The sequence below is a fragment of the Xiphophorus hellerii genome, chromosome 12 (genome assembly GCF_003331165.1).
Source record: "Xiphophorus hellerii strain 12219 chromosome 12, Xiphophorus_hellerii-4.1, whole genome shotgun sequence".
In the NCBI taxonomy this organism is placed as follows: Eukaryota; Metazoa; Chordata; class Actinopteri; order Cyprinodontiformes; family Poeciliidae; genus Xiphophorus; species Xiphophorus hellerii.
The window spans coordinates 10785998-10808210 of NC_045683.1; the positions used below are offsets into that span (position 1 = coordinate 10785998).

Genomic DNA, 22213 nt, shown 5'->3' on the forward strand with positions numbered 1-22213 from the left:
GGAAATAATTAAACCCACAAGCAAAATGTGAAATTATGAGTTAAAATAATCCTCATAATTTGCTCAACAGATTATTAAATCAGGACAAATTCAAGTTTTATGCCAAAACTTTGCTAATTCTACTGATACTAATGTAAAATTGATATGTTTAACACTTATTTAAGCTGGTATATATGCAAACAGACAACTTTATTAAAAGTGCTATGAGTCGGTATAAAAGCACTGTTGCCTCTTGGAGGATAAAGTATAAAAATAAGCAGACAAAGGAAAAAAGGATGCATGAAACATAATGCAAAAAAGTCTGAAGTAACTAACTAAAAAACTATAAAAAGCAAAACTTTGGATTTGTAAAGCATTAAATTCGGTGGAGGATTTTTTAAAATTAAATTCTTAAAGCAGTAAACAACACAGCAAAACAGAGCAACTCTACAAGACCACGGCTGGCACTTAGAAAAACCCGTCAAAGGCTTACAAATCTCCTCAAATTTGTCTTCTGGTCCTCTGATTATATAGTTCAGTCTTTCCTAACCACAGCGGCATCAATATATTTTTTGAAAGTGTCCATTTTCCTCTAGCTCAGGGCTATCGTTGTCCAAAGTCAATTAAATGAGAATGTTTTGAGTTGACCACAGAGTCCTCGGGATACATGTCAAACATCAATAACATTTGCACTGCAAGGCCGTCTCACTCGCACTTGAGAACGATTCCTCTTTCTTGTTATTAAGAATCTGGAATGTCAGCGGGACCAGCGGTTCAATATACCCTCTATGACTTCTTTATGAAGTACAACTTTCTGGTACTGACTCAGGCCTTCATGGTGTTGATTCAGCAACAGATACATTTCCCAGATTTTGGTCAGATGCCAGCTGCAGATCTCTGATGGGTGTCTCCTGTTCCTCCGCATCCTTAAGGTGCTTTATTGGACTGAAATCTTGGAGGTCACTGGAATCCAGGGAACTCATTCATTCAACAAACCAGTTTGAGATGATTGGAGCTTTGTGACATGGACAATTATCCTGCAAGACATGGACATTAGAAGATGTGTATGCTGTGATCTCAAACCATACGCAAACAGGCTTTTGTATTTAAACAATGTTTGTCTAAATCTGCGCTTTGACTGTGGGTTCATTAACAGTTTTTCCTCCAGAACTTAACCTTTTTGTTTATCTAGTATGTTTACTGTGTCTGCAAGTTTGCCAAACTGAGTCATTTATGTAGATTATGTCCCCTGACACTGAGCAGGTGCTCCTCTTCTTGGAGTGTCACTGTGATCTGTGGATCCAGATATCCACAGTGGAGAACAGAACGTGGTGAAATTATACCGGCACAGCATTAATCTCTGATTGTTTTATTGTCAGTGTGGTGTAAAACCCACAGACTGCCATTATAAAGTCAGTGGAAATGTGTTGGTAGATTGGATTTTAAATGAACTGCGCTAGTTCATAATTAAAGCAGACGAGATGAGTCTCATAGAAAAATTCTGCTTTAATTTAAACTTAATTTCAACTTCAAATTGAATAATCAACATTCTTGGGCAGTTTTATTTGTTGTAATCTAAATGCTGAAAATATTTAAGCTTTACAAGTTAAAAGATCTTAAAAAGGCTTTGATGAGACCATTTCTCTCTCTGTCTCAGTAGAGACGCAGAAACCAGAAGTTAGTTGTTTTCCTGACTACAACCTGTAAGCATGTTCCTTCCTACCTTGTTCACCTGTAGAAACTTTTTGCATGATAGGTAAAACATCTCTCAAGAAATCAGAAGATAAGTCTAGTTGCCTTAGGACTGCCTGGGTCATTTTCTAGTTAGATTTTGACCCACTTTTTTCTGACTTGGCCCTGGTTCTTGAAAAGGTTTCTGCACAGGTTAAGGGTTGCTCTGCAGAAGGAAAAATACATCACACCACCAGCAGCAGAAGCAGACTAAATTTTGATAAATGGCAGGATGTACAGCTGTTAAAGTAATGCAATGTAAATGTTTTAAAGTTACTCTGCAGTTACTGTCAATTTATGGTTTTAATTGATAAAGGAATGATCAATTCCTTGATCAAGGAATGTAGCTTTACTAATCATGCACAGTAAAGCTACAGTCAACCTATTGTACAACATATGCACCACTTTTCTTTCATGTCATGCTTGAGATATCAGGTACGGTTAGAAAGGACAGAAAACCTCTGAGATGCCAGAGGTTTTCCATAGTAGAATGACTCTCCTGTAGGGTTAATGTGTCTTTTGTTCACAGAGTCTTTGACATGTTCTTTCCTATATGGAATAAAGAACATCTCATTAGGCTAAAACACATTCTTTAGCTTGATTGCCTTCTGGCCAAAGTCAGCTCTTACTGTGGAGGTAATGATAACTCTTCCAACCTTTAGATAATCGGCTATCCCCCTAGAGAGTCCATTAAAAAGGAAGACAAGGTGTTGGCAGCATGGAGTTAGACAGAGGGGAAAAATGGCAAAGCGTCACATCATTAAATGTCGAGGTGGGAAATTTCTGGTAATTATTGAATAAAAGCTGGTTGACAAGGAAGAAGGAGAACAAGTGATTTATACCCATAGTTTCTTTTGCTAATTAGAGACGAACGACCAAATTCAACTTTTTCTATATGCTAAAGTATTGTGGACATTTTTCTTTAAGTTAAGAGCTATGCTAACGTTCAGCCCTGTCTTTTCCTAATTGGCCAGATTGTCAGTTTTACTTGGCAAACATTCAGATATTCATGGCAGTGTTTCCTAAAAATGAAACATTTTACCAGGAGTCAGATATGTTGTGAGAAGTATTAACATTGGGACTGAAGTCTATAAGTTTGTTTTAATTTAGTTTAAAAACATCCCCAGAAGCTGTCTCTACCATGACATGGTCAGCCAGTTCTTCCGGTTAAATTAACATCAGCAGACCTTCACAAATTACCATTAAATAACTTTCAGAAATAGTTTTTGGTTTGTTAAAGCATAAGAACTTTAGACCATTTTCTACCTCCCAAGAAACATCTTTATTTTTTAAAAACCATGAGAGGAATTCATTAATATGTAAGAGTTTGCACACGACACCTTAAAGTGTAAATTTCAAGATGTCCTTACAAATTACAAAGGTTTTTTTTCCTCACCTTTACTTTACCCTTTGGGACTTCATTAAAATATTTGAACTTTGCACAAAAACACCTTACCAACCAATTAAAGAATGGAAATTTGCAATTAATTTTGTCATTTCCATTTTGTGTAGAACAATTTTTTTTGTGCATAGATTTTCCAAAGTGAATATTTCTTTTCTGCATTTTTATTTGAAAAGTAAGATCTCTAAAAACAATAATATTATGTACTTTGCCAAAGGCCACTATTATGCATTGAGCAAGAATTATACTTTGCACTGTGGTGTCATTCTACATCTCCACTCACTGTGTGGTTCATATACCTTCAATAGATTGTCCAATGTTAGGATTAGATTTAAACCACTCTTGTCTAATAAGAAACTAGACTCCGGGACAGTTCATAATAGAAAAGAAATGGGCAGCTAATATAGCTAATATTAACAAAGGTAATCACTAGCACCAGTGGACCCAGACTGAAGCTGACAACTTTAGCAGAAATAAGCTACGTTTCCATTACAAATGTGTTCAAAACTTTGCCAATATTAAAAAAACACACAATCTTGCAACTTCCATTTAATAAAAAACACAATTTAATGTGATTTTCACAATTAAAATCACATGTGAATAACTTTGATCATGCGGTAAGTCAATAAAAAACATTCCGCCATCTGGTTATTGATCATGTGACTCATGTTTTTGGGAAAAAGTGCTTACAGTTTTGTGTAATAAACCAAAAAAAGATCGCCAAAAAAAAAAAAAAAAGCTAAATCCCTGGACACTGAGCAGGGCTGCTGCTGATTACATTTGCTTGGTCAAGATTGTTTATAATCCTCACCACATGTTTGTTTGCACCATTAAAAAACCCCCATTATTGACCACATGTTTTTTTCATGTCATTAAAGTTTCACAATTCGACTTCTAATTTTAAGTTTGTTTTTCTAAATGTGTGTTGAATTACCCTCTATGTATTGGTTCAGCCTTTATTAATACCATGAAGTTATTGTCACGCTGTAATTGGTTTGATTTTTCTGATCAATACTAAGCAGAACCCAACGGTTGACATTTTTGTATCCTGACATCCCTGGAACTTTCTCAGGCAGATGCCTATCTGGTCAGTGGGATTTCAAATGGTTTATTGAGTAGGAGAACATCAATAAGTGACAGAGAACAGTCATAGCAGAGGCTCAGACAAAGATAAAAGTCACACGGTCTTCCATATTCAATGTCTCTTTAAATAAAATTTCATACCGATATCATTTTTTCTGAATGGAGCCCATCTTTGTAGCACTTATCTCCATCTTTGGTCTTTGCCTGCCTTTCAGACTGTGAAATGGAGAGCAGTAATTTCCTCTGCTTCTCTGTATGTTAATGAAGCGCTAATCTGTTTCTGAGCGAGAGCCTTAATGAGGGCGACGTGCTCCTCTCTCTCACAGCCGGCTTGCTCCTATTAGGCTGCCATTATGGAAATGGCTCGGTACGGTGTGCCGTCCTGGGAGTGGACTCAAATGTATGCCTTATTTCCACTTTTGAAGCTTTCTTCTCCCTCCTTAAGAAGACTGGGTGTTCCTCTGAGGGAGCGAGCTGCAGATAAACAAACATGGTAATGACGAGCACGGGGAGAGGCTTCGCTCACTTTGAGGTCTGGCCTTTTTCAGATGCTGGATGCCTAATAGGCCACTGAGGAGGGATCGTTGGAGATGGAGAGCTCGGTGTGAGCCAAATATCAGACTTCTGTCTTAGATATACCCCCAAGCCAGCTGCTTTATCGTTAATCAACATCATTGTGTTTATGGAGTCTTTTTTTACCCCCCTCTGGTGAATCTTCTGCTCATAATCCCCGGCCAAGTTAAAAATGAACACTCAAAACCTGAATTATGGGAGATTTTTAACGTTATTTTCCACTAGATTATTGCATTCCATCAATGGTGTCACATCCCCCTTTATCCTAAACGCCTGCCGATGAGGATAATACTCCGCTGGATTTAAAGAAACACCCAAACCAGATTAAAAGTAGGAAAAAGATGCTGCTTGAAGCTGAACATGTTTCAAAGACCTGTATCAAAGGATATTATAGCTTTATTCATTTAGGATGTATCTAGGCCAGCCCAACCCGTGCCACTCCCACAGACCACATATGAAGGGTGGTGTGGTGGGAGACTGTGAAATGGATTAACGTCTCTCCCTTACTTTAATCAAAAATTTAAATTTTCAGCTTTTGTCTTTGTCCTCCTTTTCCCCATTTAAGCTCCAATCTCTTGACTCTCCTTAAAAACCTCCTACGTGTTTCGTCTTTGTCTTCTTCTCCTATATTTGGAGTGTTTTACATCCAGCTTGTCGCTTTTGAGGCTTTTTGTTGAGCAACCGTTAAAAAGCATGTCAGGTGGAGATTGGCTCTTATCTGCACCAAGCAAAGACTTTCACCTTATGCTGAAAGATGAGAATGAAATCATGTTAAGCTGGTGTTAAGCTGACATTTATATCTAAGGTGGATTCTTGTAAATGCAAAGCTTTTTGAGGAAGCTCAACCGCATCAATGAGTACAATACATCGGTGGATACGTAAGGAATGAAAGTACATTTTTTTAATAGTTGAGGCAGTGAACTGAAGTTAAATGACACATAAGTGGGACATAACAACGTCGCAGTTATGTTTGTTTATTATCTTGCTGTGTTCCTCGCATTACACAAATTCACCACAGGGGCTTAACACTGAGGATTTCTTTACAGGTGATGAAAAGATGTCATAAACCTTCTGCCATTTTATGTCTCTAAGGGTGGGCTCGAGTTTAAAAATCTGTCAGAGTTTTTTCTAGCTATGCACATCAATCAAATAGACGTGTGTTGGTTGGTTTGATGCAGGAAATATTTCCTGTTCCTCATCCTACATGAAGAGATTTAATCTGAAACTCTTAAAGCCCCCTTCATGTGTTTACTCTGTATAGCTGTCATTCAAGTGTCTTGAAGTAGGCCTCAAACAGTGAATTTTGAAGTGATAGTTTTGTGTCAGAGCACCCCATTAAAACGCTCCGCATAGTAACCCTAACATATATAAAGTCATTTGGGATGGTTTTTTGATGTGAAACATTTCACTCCGTGTTTTAAAAATGAATTGAGTGCCCCAGATTCACCTATTTAAAAATTTACAGACTGTTTTGTTTATGCCATGGTATTTGTCAGTTCTACTTGCTACTGTTGGCAGAGCTTTGGGCGACGTTGGGATATAAGTCGCTCTGAAGTGGAAGTTTCATAAGTCAAAGAATACGAGACAAAAAACAAATATAAGTAACACTGAACTACAAGTCGTATTTATTTAGAAATGATTAAACATGAAGGGGACCTTGAAAATATTGATGATATGATTTGGTAGCATGTTGTGTTAAAATACATTCTTTTTAACTCAAAAAATCTGTCAACCATGGCTAGGAAGTCTGCTGGCAGTTTCTGACACACAGATGTCTGTGTTCTAAATTAGTTTGGTCCATAGCGGCTCCACTTCGCTGGCAGAGACAAGCGGAGACGTATGTAGTGTAAATCCAGGATGATGGAGAGCCGATTTGTTGCATGAAGCAGCAACACAAAGAAGACCCGCGTGCAAAGTCATTTTTATTTAGTTTTATTTGGTGACTTCAAGGCTGTGAAGACATAACTCATGCCTCGCCTAGCTTACTTTCAGCCTGCGATTAGCTTTCTTCATTTCTGCAGACGGTAATGTTTGATCCTTGGTTCAGTTTAAATTAATATCTAACACAACAGTCAATAAATGCATCATGAAGAAGAAAAAAAGTATATAAGCCAAACCTAACTATAGGTTACAGCACCAGCCAAACTATAAAAAAAGTATGACTTTTATTCCAGTAGATACAGTAAATAGCACCGATTTTCATTAAACTCACTCAAGTCACTTTATAACAAGACAAGGTCTATTTCATATAAAGTTATATAGAATTCAGTCAGTCCATCTACAGCACAATACATTCAGCTTCACTTCATCAATTGATAAACAGCTACTTGTCAAAGGAAGGCCAGTCAATTGCATGTAGCCGTTGACTTTGCAGCAATCTCCCACTCAAGGCAAGCATGCAGTGATAGTGGAGCAGACCAACTCTATTTTAAATGGAAGAAACCTCCAACAGAACCAAGCTCAGCAAGAGCCGGGGGTACTTTCTAGGAGAAAAAACAATATAAAGAGAAGAGTTTCTGGAAGTAGTATCTATGCCCATTTAGGAAAAAGACAGCTAAATACAGAAGTGCTAAGTCTGGATTAGCTTTGATGGAGAAAACAAAATTCAACAGTGCAGTTAATGGAAGCAGTATTTCTTTGAGTTGCTGTACCTGGGAAAGACACAGCCAAATACAGAGGCATACTTTAAAGATAAAGATGTTATGTAATGTTAATGAGAGCAAAAACTCTTTCATTGAATTCATTTAGGAAAGGACATGACTAGATTCACTGAGTTAGGAGTACTTTCGTAAATAAACAGTAGACCAGATTAAGGAGAGAAATTGCTCCAACACTGGCTCTGACAATAGAGAAGAAACAGAAAATACAAAATTAATGGCAGCAATAATTGCAAATATTAATAAATAAATGGAAAAAAAATGTACGAGGAAAAGTTTTTAGTAAGTTCTCACACAGCCTGGGGCTTTAGCACGCAACTGTAGTGACAGCTCAGGAAAATCTAATCCACACTAACGATGAGCTTCATCAAACAGGAAGGTTTTAAGCCTCTTCATAAAATTAGGGAAAAAATACACAATTCAAACCTCAGCCAATGTGAACTAATGTCAGATAATTAGGGAGAACCTGTAGAGGTTCAAAGCCTAAATGACTAATCTGTGTCATAAGGCAGAAGTACTTATTTATACAAGCCAGTGAAAAACATTCCTATCAATAAGGCAAGCTCTTACCCCTGACCTATTAGCTTAGATTTAAATGCTCATAGACCACAAGAAAATGAGCAACCACAGCATATCGCAGCTTGCAAATATGCTGGAAAGCTGATCTGATGCACACTCTCTTTTACTCAACACTGACCACAGTATTAAGAAAGGAGGAATGTGGAGCTGCCATATTTCTACATAGAATGGAGGAAAAGACTCCCCTGTGGTTGAATGAAAGAAGTTAAGAGGAGAGGGATTCAGATGGGAAGAAGGGGGATTTAAGACATTTGTCACACAAAGAGGGAAGGCACCGCACATGGGTTTAACCCTGTAAAATATGCCTGTGTGACTGCATGTATTTGCGCTGTGTTTTTAATTAAAGCCATGGCTGCTAAGGCCTGACTGAAGGATGCGGTAGTGATGCGGCTGTCCCAGTCATCCTCAGTTGGCTCGCAGAGTAGCGCAGATGTCATGGTGCTGCCTCTGAAGCAACCCGAGTGTGCACCCCCTGCAAAATGCAAACCAGATTTATCTCAGACTTTACAGCCGAGTATGACGGCACTGAACATGTTTACCGACTCCAGTGAAAACCCAGAGCCTCATCACTTGTTTATGAATGTCTGCTTGTGTTTGTTTTAGCGTCAAATCCACATTGCACTTTTATACCCACAAGTTACAGCTTTGGCTCACGTAGAGAAATTTTAATTGAATTCAGGGATAGCCGTTCCCTTCAGTGAAGTCACAAAACACACATGTCTGTAAGTTTGTGTTAATCTTCCATGGCAAGATTTTTCAAATGCTCAACCTGGGGTTAGCTGGCAGCTTTGGTGTTCAAATATTAATTAACTTAAGAAAAATTTATGCTGTAATGCTCCACCAGTTGGAACTATTTGTAATTATTACTTTATAAATGAGGACTGTTTGACAGTGACAGTCGCATTTTGTCACTCAACAAACAAAACATATATTTTATAGTAATTTATTGTGATAAACAACTAGGCATTACTTTTAAACACACCAATAAAATACATTAACTTTATTGCTTTGAGATGAGAAAGTGTGAAAAACTTCAAAGATTGTGAATACTTTTGCAGCGTTAATGCGCTCTGAAATATCTAAGTAATACAGCAGTTAATATTTAACTGATCTGCTATGAAGTTAATGTATTTTATCATCTCCCTGCTGTTTCCCTTCCAGCACAGCTCTACAGATCCTGAAAAAAATGCCCATGTTTAGGATTACTGCCATGCTTGATGACATAAAAAGCCCTGCAATATTTTATTAGGGGCCATAAGTGGCAATAAAATGTTTATTTCTGTTGCATATCAAGTTTGTCATGTCCTTGATTTTATAGCCCAACCACTAAAATGCCTCAATGAAAGAAAACATATTTAAGTGGAACCATTAAAGTTGTCAAACAGTGTACATATAGGACAAACCATTAAAATATCTTTTATTCTTGCTAAAGAACGAGTTTACCATGCTCAGAAGTTAATCTTTTAAGACTTACAGAAATAGCTCTTCAGATAATTGGTGGCTTAGAGAGGAAGTTACAGAGAATAACCAGAAAGCTAATCTGTCAATTGGTTTATTCTTCTTCACCGTGGGCCACGGAGGGACAAAGCTTTGGCTCTGCAGGCCTCTGCTTCACCGAAACAGGACTGTACTGATGTGTGAATATATGTGTGTTGAGGCATGTCTGCATGGAGCCTGTTTGTATATCAGTGTCCATGCTTCAGTGTGTTCCTGTCACTCTGCTTCAGTGAGTCGCCCACTGGGTGCAGACAATCCCAGCCTTTGTGTTTACGTCCTGCTCGGCTCTGCACTGTACTGAATGCACTTTGGGGAGTGAGGCGTGTGAAAATCCCACCCTTGCCCACCTAGAGGCTTTCTGCTCCGTTCATCTGTCTGTGGACATTGTAAGAAAGCGACGCTTGTGTGCATGTTTTAGATTTTGTGTGTGCTATTTATGAGGCCGTGACAATCCACAGCAAACAGCCGGTCTCAGCGTTGGACACCACAGAGAGTTTCTTTATTAGTTTTTATTGCATTAATGGCTGAACCCAACGACTTGACAGACGACCCCAAGCAGAGGCTCCTCTCTCCCCTCAGATTCAGAGTTGTTGCTTTTTGTCTCTTGCTCTTTTCTTTACCTTCTTTCATCAGGCTTTGATGTGAAAATGTCTTCATATTTTTCTCATCGCCAACAATTTGACATGTCACAGCCTGAGATGAGCAGATGTAATGAATAACATGAATATTCGCCTCATCAAACACAGCCAGCTCTTTTCTACTGATCTCTGTTGCTCTCTAATGATGTGGAACAGGCAGATTAAATGGTTCTGTAGAAATAATAAACACATTTATCCCTTGTTTGTATGTAGTACTTAAGCATATTGATTTTTTTTGTTTATGATTATGTCATTCTGCTTGTTTGTACCAGCTAACCTTTGAATTTAAAGCTGATAACTTCAGAACCTCACTCCAAAAAATCTAAACTAACTGCTTTTATTGTATGCTTCCTACTGCAGGCATATTTGTAGCTGTTGATTTTCTTGATATTGCATTGAAATATTTGCATTAATGCAACTGGTAAGCCTTAGACATTATCAAGGGGGTCATAATGTGGTGTGCAGCTTGCAGCTTCTTTCTGCTTCTCCCAGCTCATCTGCTCAGTGAACCAGTCCTCTTGTTGTTAATTAATTAGCTGCTGTTAATTGATTAAGTAGGCTGTGTAAACATCTGTCCAGTTTTCTTTATGTTGTAATGCTGTTCAGCTTTCCATGTCTGACATATCTGTGGATTCCAACAGGACTTGAACACTTTGTAGGAGTTGTATGAATGTGGCATATTGTTAGCATAGCTCCACCTCATTCACCTCGCTGGCTTAAAAAAGACAAATTTGTCTGATCATAAACCCCAGATTCGTTGTTCAGTATTCATGGATTCACCTTTTCAGATCTTTCTGTGCATGTTTATAGATGTTCTCAAAAGCATATCTAACAGGTTTGAAAGAAACTGCAGCTTGGGGATCTGAAATATTTACAGACGTAATGCTGTTTGCCCTGCTATTGGTTGGTGTTTGCAATGCAGCTAGTGCAGGAGCTGTATTCATTTTTCTTTGTGCCAATTGGCTGAATCCCCAAGAGCAGAAATGAGGAAGACTATAGATGTCAGCTTTAATGATGAGATGTTTTCCATTGTGCATATTATGCATAAAGTTACATTTGGTGGTTGAACTGTTAAAAATAGGTGGATATAACTTCAAATATTCCCTGGTGGTTGTGGTCCCTAACTGGGGTCCTCTGTAGTCATAGAATAGAAATGAACCCAACTTTATACAATTTGTAAGCTTAAAGCAGACTCTCACTGAGGAGATGTTCCGACTAATTAACCAGCTAATATCTGCTTATTACATTGTGTTACTGTAAAAGGCCAGAACAGCAAAGAAAAAAACTACATTTCAACAAAAATCCACTCTGTTCTATGTTTTTTTTTTTTAAATCTACATGTCATAGATAATAACCCAATATTGTATAAAATTTTATCAATAGGAGTTTTTTTTTTGTTGCTTTTGTTTTTCCAAAATAAAGATAATTTCCCATAAAAACAAAAAAGCTTTTCAGTATAAAGAGCCAGGTTATTACAAAACCTTAACAGTTTTTGAGTTCCTTAAGCTATTTTTTTAACAGCTTTAAATGAAATCTTGTAACTGGAAGTAATGGGAACTTCATCCAAACCCCAACAGTTTCTTTGGACATTTCTCTACCTTCACCCATCCAGGTGACTAAATGCTATAGTTACTGTTGATTAGCCTTCTTCTGCCAGAGACTGTATACCATTCAGATACTCGTGACTTATTTGAACACATTAGTATTCCCAGATGTGAAGGGATGTTTGTAAAAGACTAAATATAGATAAAGAAACCGACTGGAATAATGTTTGTTCCAGATTTTATATCCGACTCTAAAACAGGGTGTTTTGGGTTTTTTTGTCCATTAGCATCTTCCTGTTTTTTCAGTTTTCTCCCTGTGATTTAGATTTGAATGGATTCCTCAGATGGCGCTCATCTTCATCATCAACAAACCCCTCATGTTTATGCCATTGCTGCACCATAGCATGCAAAGACTCAAGAGACGGGATGTGGGAACAGTGTGCTCAGGGTGGAAGCCTAGCCACGTCCCATTGTGTTCAACCACAACACAGGATGTGGATGATTCTAGTTTGGATTTACAATACAAGAAAATAATGAGCCACACACACATTTTAACTAGAGAGAGGACATAGATGACATCATGCAAAACCAAAAGGCAAAATATCAGCCGTCCTATTCGGTTCACCGCTGTGGATGTTATTTGTTTAGCCACAGGGGCGTCTTCCTGCTGCTCGGGGTAAATGTCAAGCTTTGCGATTACAGAATGAGAGTTTGCTGCACAATTCGACCGTGTGGGATCCCCACAAAGCTTTAATGACATGAATAAAAGTGCTGCATGTTTATTCCACAAGTTATTGATGTCTTTTATTCACTGTCTTCTTCATTTTTGACAACATCCATTTAGCACTGCAGGCAGTGTCCCAATTTGTTTCCTTTTCAGAGGCTGAAAATCTTGTGAAAATTACTTAAATCCTCCCTCCTCTCTGTCCGTCTCTCTCTTTCTCTCTCTCTCTCTTTTTTTGCTGTGCGTCTCTTCACCTGTCTGCCGTCTCGATTTTCGGTGTTTGTGTTTGCGGCCTCGCCTCTCTTGGCGCGCAGACGTGTGTCTTGTTCTGCCTCTAATTGGTTCTCTGTATTCATGAGGGGATGCAGAGAGAAGCAGAGGAAAGGGCGAGGAGCAAAAAGCCGACTCTTAATAAACGTCAGTCCACAACAGAGACGCGGGTGGACAGCTCACTGATGGGCTGCTTATAACAAGCCATCGGTTAAGGCAAAAGGGGAGATGGGAGTTGAGGGGATGTTGCAGAGATGGAGAAAAAGAGAAGGGATGGTGGAGGGACAGAAACCGGACCAGGACTGGATGAGGACCAGTGATGACGCTCCTGCAGCCTGAGGGAAGTAGTTGTGAAACGATGCGTGCAGCAGGAGGGGGGCGTCCCACACAAGCTGAGTTCAAGTGGTGAACTCTGCAAGCTTGTGATTTATGATCGTCGGTGTAGAGTTATTGTTTGTGTTGCTTCATCTGAACCCCTGCATGGGAGAATCACTGATTTTTAGCTGTTTATTCTGGTGTGTTGTCACATATCCTTCCCGTCAGGCCATGAAAGCTCCTCCTCCTCCTCTTCTTTGCTCCTTTCTCCACACAAAAACAAAACACAAGCTGCAGATTGTTTATTGTTTTGCCCACCTTGTTTTTGCTTTTGATTGTTGTCAGCGTCCCCGCTGTCTCCCCTGATGAAGCAGCATGCAATCCGCTCCTCTCCGTTTCTGCTTCCTCCCCGTTGTTCTCCGAGTTCACATTGAACGAAAGCCTCATCAGAGGAACATTTGAGAAGAAAGGGGATGAATCAGACCCACTGATGGAATATTCTGGGCCGTTGGATGCCAGGTGTCGTCTCAGAACCACTGAAATTGATCCGTCTGAGTGACACGCATGGTGTGCTCCTAATATTTCAGACTGATGCAAAAGGGATTTTTCTCTCATATACGCTTGTAAGCCGTAAAGACGGCTTCTTTTTTGGTTTCTTTGGACCCATTTTTCTGCACACTTGCCTCCATATGCTCATTTGTGTCTTAAACACCAGAGCTGATTGACAGCTTCTTGTGTTTGGCTTTGACAGCCTTTATTTGCTGCAGACAGCGGGCTTTGACTGAATGGCTGACATTTTGAGGTTTCATGTCCGTCACTGTGCAATGGCTGCAAGGCGGCGTTGTGGAGTGGATACCAAACACATGGTGCAACCCACCACCCCCCTAACGCCACCAACCCATTCAGTGTCCATGCACAATGATTATTTAGGTTTTTGTATGGTTCTGCTCTAAAAGGGTCATGGGAAGATTAAACATGGATAATTTTTGAACCGCTTATTCCGTTGCATTGTTGTTTAGTTGTGTTTCAACATCAGACAAGTAAGAATATGGTACAGGTTTAGTTCAAATAAAATAGACTCACAGTGGAAGCTTATTCTGACTTTTTATTCTCCTCTTTTATGGGGAAAATAATCATTATGACCATTATTTAAAAATTTTTTTTTAAAAACTGGCTTTGGAAGTACATTACATTTACAGCACCTTGTAAAGTATTCATTAATTTTTAATCTTTTCAAATTAGATTTAAAAGTTTGAACTGCAAACTTAAATGTGTTTTATCAGGATTTTATGTGACAGACTAACACAGAGATATACTGTACATAATCATGAAATGGGAGGATAATGGTGCTCAGTTTTCAAAAGGTTTTACAAATAAAAATCTTGAAAGTGTGTCATGAATCTTCTCAGAGTAACTAATAAGTCCACTTGTGTTTTCTGTGAAGGCCTCATGATGCATTAGTGAACGAAAGGCATCATGAAGATCAAGGAACAACACTAATGGGTTAGGAGAAGTTTTAAGCAGGTGAGATTAAATATAAAACATCATCCTGAGCTTTGAACGTCTCACAGAGTGCCGTTTAATCCATCGACTGAAAATGGAAACAACAAAAATCTACCAAGACAAAGAGAGCAAAGAAGACAAGGGTGATTCTGGGGGAGCTGCACATGACCTGAGCTCAGGAGAGGGACTGCATTGACAGGACAACTAATAGATTTTATATTTCAAATTTATTTATTTAAAACAGGGACAGTGCATATTAACAGACAAATGCAAAGTATCTGTAAATATGCCAGATTATAGCCGAGGGCTAGTTTCCAGCTGCTTGTCCCTCGGCTGGTTGATGTAAACACACATGGATAAGACACACATGCGACAAAGTCTCTCTGAAAATATATACAATAAACTATGTGAAAAAATAAAACTTAAGATGAAACACAACCGGCACAGACAATGACAGAAGCAGTTGAATCTGTAGTTCTAGTTCAAAACAAACACTCTATATCAACTCGAACCCTCCAAACCCACAATGAAATCCGGCGGTGGCAGCATTATTGTGTGAGGATGTTTGTCTATAACGACAGAGAAGTTGTGTTTTACTGGATGTTTGATGAAAACCTGTTGGAAGCAACAAAAGACTTAAGACTTGAACAAGTTGGAACACACAGCTAAACTATTGAAATGGTATAGATCTGTGTGGCAAGAAAATCCAGACCTAAATTTGATGGTAACACCTTAATCTTCACTTTAATTTGCAGACATGCTCCATCCTTTATGAATGAGTGGGAGTTATTTTGAAAGAAAACTGGACAAATATTACATTTTTAGATGTGCAAAGCATATCGGGAGGTGCAGACAATAAATGGATGGATTATTTTAGCTGTAGTAGCATAATTTCAAAGATCTTAAAGCACCATTAAATAATTTACTCAGCACCAGATTTCTAATTAAAAATCTACAGAAATTACATTTTCTCCACTCCTTGGAGATGGTACAATCTCGGAAAAGTCACTTTCTTGGTGTTGGAGGCTTTTAGACACAAGGTGACGAATGCATCTCTGCTCCCTAAGACCCAGTTTCTCTCATGGCTTTTACTAAGCCGCAACAATTTGTTGCTGAATCGAGTAAATTGCCTCTACAGCTCAGGGACTTTGCACTTACTTTGCTGAACATCGACTGAATTGACCCTGCCAGACATAAAAGCTAGAATGGATAAAAAAGAAATGCTGACAGAAGTTTGACTTTGCTCTGAAACCTGTTGAAGTCAGTCATTTCTTAGAAAAAAAAAGGTTCCTATGCTGGTAGGCTACTAGATGCTTTAAAACAAGGTGTCTTCTTGTATTTGATTAATATGTTTAGTTTTACTCTACATTGGGGAAAAATTGCTGTTTAATATTTTAAAATGTTCTCTGTTTCACTCTGATCTCTTCAGTCTACTCCCTGAACAGTCCATGATGTGTCTGGGAGGCATTAAAAACTCACCAACACTAGAGTGAAAAACTGCTTAAGTGGGTGGAAAACACTCTGGGAACTGAGAAAACAATCCAAATTCAAACTCTGTTCAGCCCTTCTGGAGCTTTAAGCCCTCTCGCAAAATGTTGATCAGGGTTTTCAGGTAGCAGAATACAGCAGAGACATAATGCATCTGAATATTAGTTGTAGTTTTTAAACCAACAGTTTGCAACAACGATAAAAATAATTCGTGTTCAAAGCTAGAGTACATTTTGAGGTTTTTGTGTAGCAGGTTACAGATTCAGAAATGATTGGGTGTTGAGATTAATACTTTAATAAATAAAAGAAAAGTAAGATTAACCATTACCTTCAGAGCAAAATCATTCGAAACAATACGTAAACCATTTAATGACCCCAACATTGCTTCTGAAGTGAAACGTTGCATCTTTATGAGGGGAATCCTTTTAAATCGTATTGAAAGTACTCAATATTTTATGCAGTAATTTATTTTGACACAGAAGAGTTAGTTAGACTCTGAGCTTCTTTAAACCATATTACTAATAGTAGTCTTGAGAAAAACCTGCTACAAATACAGCATGAAATTTAAAAGAAGTGCAGAAAAAACATGATGTTTTTACATTATTGTGAAACATGAATCTGATGCTCAAGTGGGCGAAACTTCCCTGGAAAAGTTGACACAACCCATCACAAATTAGTCTTGCAGATTGTGGTAAATACACGCAGCCAGCAGATGCAAATGAGCCGCACCTGTTCTTGCATGAAGTTGCAGTTGCCTTCACTTAAGCCGCAAACGCAGGGAGTAAAGAAGTGATCGAAAATATCCTGAAAAGAACAAAACATTCCTCTAAAGTTTAGCAGCAGCAATTGACCGTTTCAGGAAGGAAGCATGTTTTCATTTCTTATTGAATGATGTTGATGTTTTAATGCACTGCAGTTGAACAGATGATGTAATGTTTCACACCATTAACTGATTCACCCAAAAATAAAAAGCATTGACTAATCTTTAAAGATAGACTGTCTAATTTGTTATTTAGAATCACAATAAAAGTCACTTTTGCTTTCTTGACCTGGATTAAATCTTTAAATAAGGTTTAATAAGGTTAAACCTTATTTAACCTCATTAAATTGAAACTTTTAATAAGGTTTCTGTGGAGGGCGAGAGTTTATTTTCCTCAATGCACAACTGGCTGTGATTTACATAAACATTTCAAAATGGGTCAATTTCCTTCTGAATGTAGCAAAGAGGAACTTTCACTCTTACAGATTGCTTCTGATCTTGCTTTTTTATACTTAAACATCTTAGATCATTAAACAAATTTAAATATCAAACGACAATAACCTGATAGACATTTATTACTCCTGATCTTCGTGAAAAGCTGAATTTTACAGTCCTGTCCTGATTATTGTCAAACTTGTAAAATAAAATAAAAACCACTTGAAAAGAACCAGTCTGACAACATGAAATACACCAAAAGATCGTGTCCTGATCAAAAGGAACAGAGAACAAATCACATTGTCAGTTTGGAAAGCTTAACAAAGTTGTTTACAGTTCTTTAGGGCTCCAGTGAACCACAAAGAGAGTCTTTATTCACAAACAGAGAAATCATTAATTAGAGGTGAATCTTTCCAGGAGTAGCCGTTCTACCAGAATAACTCAAGAGCTTATTAACAATCCATCTAAATAAAGGTTTTGGAGTGGCCTACTCAAAGTCCAAACTTAAGGCTGATTCAGATAATGTGGAATGACCTTGAACAGGCCTTTGCTATATGAAAATTCAATTTTATACTGAGCCGTAATTCCTCCAGAGCAATGAAGATTTGGATTATTAAAAGCACTTGATCATTCTTAACATGGCAATATTAAAATTGCCATATTAAAATCTGGCAGTTTTAATGTGCCAGATATTAAAATTTGATTTATGATCTTAAATGTTTAAGATAATAAATTTCAAGCCTTGCAATACCTTAGTTTAATACATAGATCTAATAAAGAAGTTGGTTTTCCTTGTGTGTCTTTTAAGAAATGGAAAGATGTGCAAACTTTAATTTGTTCTTTTGTAGCATTTGCAGTGAAGTTTCCTAAAGTTGTCCTGAGGTGATGCACAATAGCGTTTCTTCAGGCTTGTTAAAAACTGTCTTCCATTCATAAGTGACCACTTACTCCCAAATTATTCACAGTACGAATTGAGAGAATCTAATTTAAACACAAACATCCTGTGCTGTCTGTGTAAGCTTGTAATTACCTGTCTGCTAACTGGCTACAGGAACACCTCACTGCACAGCTGAGTTTGATGAATGCCATGTCTAATAGAGGATGACATGCTGAAATTTTTGAGGGTCAGTAGTCAGCCTATTGCAATTACCTTATTATGCCACCCCCTCCTTGTTCGATAAATGTAGTTAGAGAACAGATTAGATTTATAATATATTAAATTTTGTTAGATTAGTGTGCCATAATGAGTAGAGGGCTGTTATTAAACACACTGAAATGCTTGAGCCTGTTTGTCATTTGTACATGTTTCTAGTTTCTCAGAGTTCTTCCTCTTCTGTGGTGAATTAGGTGGTTAAAATAAGAAAACTTACAAGCGGAAAGGAAACATAAGAATAAACATCTCACCTGTAACTCTTAGGCAAACATTAGAGATCTGAACCGAGACCTCTAAAAACATTGTTTTTATAGCGCACCAGCTTCTGTTCATCTCCTCCAGTGACTGACAGCTTTGCAACAAGGCAAATGTGTTCAACTGCATATGCATATGCACAACAGCAGCTTTACTACACAGTCAGGAAATGTCTATAATTAAATTTCAGCGTTGTTGTGTTTTTTTCAGATCTGGATATGTACAAATTTTTCTATCTCTAGAAATTTTTACTGATCATTTTTGTAAAAGTCCGTCCTTCACTCGTTTCCCTTTCTTCCATCTTTTTTTCTTTCTTCCCTTCCTTCCGCATTCCCTCCCTCCCTTTGTTGGCTCCTTCTTTCCTCCTTCCTTTTTCTTTCCCTCCTTTCCTCCTTTCCTTCCTTGTTTCATTGTTTCCTAACCCTCCTTTTCATTTCCCCTCCCTCGCCCTCCTTCCAGAGCAATTTCATAACATTTCACACAGTTGCAACTTTCTGGAAAACTCTACCCTGTGCCCTTCATGCCTTCCTGGCCAAAGACAAACATGTCCCTGTTCTGTGACTCCCATTGATCATCCCTTCACTTAGACTCCAGAATGAGGTGGTGACAGCCGGTGAAGTTTCTGAGGAGGCTGGCATGGCACAGAGAGAGGAGAGAGGACAGGCAGGGACAGGTTGGCAGACAGCTGAGTTTTAGAAGCTAACTGACAGGCAGGAGTGCACAAAGTAGTTGTTGTTGTTAGATGACTGAACGCAGAACGACAGAAAAGTAGTCAAGCATACAGACACGTTGTTATCACTCATCAGGTTTTTTGTGTACCCATGGCAACAAAACAATGTAATAAAAACAATTGCAGTTAGCTTTGATTGATGACTGTCTGTTGCTCGAGGGAGGCAAAGTAAATACAAAGAAGTGTGTGTCTGTGTGCCAATTACAGTAAGAGAACCAGAAAAGGGAAGGGAGCGCTTGCGTGTGTGTGTTTGTGTCTTGATGCTGAGAGTTGCAGGAATAAAGATTTGCCAAACTCCAGCAGCCTTACCCTCCTGCGTCTTCCACCTCTTTTTTTTTATTTGTTTTCAGACGAAGGTTGAAGTCCAGGTAGTGAGTGCAATTGGACAAACTGTTACAGATTTTAAAGTCACAGAGGAAACGTGCCAAAACATGTCATGTATTTTATTTTCTGTCACACAGGAGAATTTCAGCTGGTGATGGAGTTGTTTTTGTCTTGGATCATGTTTCTATGCTCTTCAGGTGTCACATTTAAATGACAGATTATTGAATGTAAATGCTGATACTTGTAAACGGTGCTGCTATCTTGCCAGGTCCCTCTTGACAAAGAGGTTGCAGATCTGGTTAAATAAATGTTATTATTATAGATGCTTTTTGTTGATTTTACTTTCCTGTGTTGGTTTAGAAGAACTGCTGCAAGGATGAAATAGAAAAACATGCTGGGTACATATTAAGAAACAATTGAACAGGTGTACCTAATAAAGTATACCTCTCGCCTAATGACTGCTGGAAGTAGGCATCAGTTATTTTGTTGGTAGTATGTGAAGCATACAGTACAATAATATATGTTTACTTTTACTTTGAGAACTAGTAAAAAGTTCAATCTCGTTTTTCACACATTTATCCTTAAAATAGCTTCAGAAATTTGCTTGTCAGCACTTTTATGTGAGGCTTGTAGAGCATTACAAGGTTTTACTGATTCACAGAATTAAAATAAATGTAAAAAGAGAGCTTTTTGAATGAAAAACTCATGCACAGTAAAAAAAATAAAACTGCTGCCATATTTGCAATTGATAGGCAAGGCAACGTAAACTAACGTAGCTAACCCTTATATTTTGACTGGCCAGACCTGTTCCTTGGTGGAAAAAAAACTAACGTTTCCTCATGTTATTACTCACACTGCTCTGATTTCATGGTGTAAAAATATTGAGATGTTGAATCAAGTGTTAAGGCTGATGGGCAAAGATGTTTGCCCAAAGGGAGCCAGTCCAGCCACCACTGCAGGGTTCTGTTTTTCTTTCCTACCTGTAATGGTTTTGATACAGCTCAGTGCTCCAGCAAACACATGCTGGCAGAGTCAGCAGGATAAGTATTTTGTGAGGGTAATCATGTAGCATAAATCTACTTCATGCCCTCAGGTTGCTCCATGTTCAGAAACACTGCGGTGCATTAAACAAGACTGTGGCTACATTTTCTAAACTTTGACTGCTGTACACCGTGAAAGACTGAAAGGTTTCTAAGTCAAAGCATCGGTGAACTAAACAAGTATTTAATGCAACAACTGTCAAAATCATTGAACTGTAAGTCATATCATACTATAATCTTCCTGAATCTTGAAGGTACAATTAGGAATTAAGTCTAAAATGTGAATGTGACTGGACAAAATGGCTGTAAAACTTTTTATGATATGAGTTGATACTGATAATTATTGATTTTTTTTAGATTTTTTGTTTTAAATATCTGTATCCTGGGTAGCTGGTGACACAACCTTTCCTGTTTTATCCTCAGTCTCCTCTGGAGGTGTTGTACTAATTTTCTTCTTTCACTCTACTCTGCTTTTTTTTTTAAGCACTTATGTTTGACAGTGGTGAAACCTGAAACTGCTGCTGTGCAAGTTACTCCACAGGTCATTACTATGTAACCAAAGAGTAAGTGAGTTAGTTGATGGCATGAACCCATGTGTCTCTGTGTCTCCCTGTGACCTGTCCAGCTGTACTCTGGCTCTCACCTAATGACTGCTGGAAGTAGGCACCAGCCAACCTGAAACGCTGAAAGGATAATCGGGTGCAGACAATGGATGGATGGAAAAATTCAAAAATTTAAGTTTGAAACTTTACGAAATCCTTTAACCTGTGCCCCAACCAGAAATACTGTTCATGAAGGCTATAACAGATCCCAGGAAGAAGTTAAACCTGATCTATAGTAGCTCTACATTGTTCGATATACAGTACAGACCAAAAGTTTGGACACACCTTTTAATTCAATGAGTTTCCTTTATTTTCATGACTATTGACATTGTAGATTCACACTGAAGGCATCAAAACTATGAATAACACATGTGGAAATATGCACTAAACAAAAAAGTGTAAAACAACTGAAAATACCCCTTATATTCTAGTTTCTTCAAAGTAGCAACCTTTTGCTGTGATTACTGCTTTGCACACACTCTGCATTTTCTTGATGAGCTTCAAGAGGTAGTCACCTGAAATGGTTTTCACTTCATAGGTGTGCCCTGTCAGGTTAATAAGTGGGATTTCTTGCCTTATTAATAGTCATGAAAATAAAGAAAACCCATTGAATTAGACAGGTGTGTCCAAACCTTTGGTCTGTACTGTATATTTATTTTAGAGTTGAATGTTAGCACCTGGCACACACGCTTCTTCTCCAAGTTCTCCATAGTTTAATATTCTTCCTCTTAAGCTCTCCTCAACTTTTACTTTAGTTTTTTCTCTGTCATTGAGTAACTTTTCTTTGTCCTCTTTCACTCTTCCTCTCATCTTTCCTGTTCCTTCTTTGTGTTTTGTCAGTCTTGTCCTTGTCATCCTTCAGTCCCTAATCTTTTCTCCAGTCCCACTGCGTTTTTGCACTTGTATCAGACAGATATGAGAAATTCAGTTT

General features: G+C 38.1%; 1 protein-coding gene across 1 annotated transcript in view; it reads left to right on the forward strand.

Moving 5' to 3' along the window:
• Positions 1 to 22213, forward strand: part of commd10 (COMM domain containing 10) — a 69699-nt gene that overhangs the window by 39835 nt on the left and 7651 nt on the right. The gene's annotated exons all lie outside the window — the stretch shown is intronic.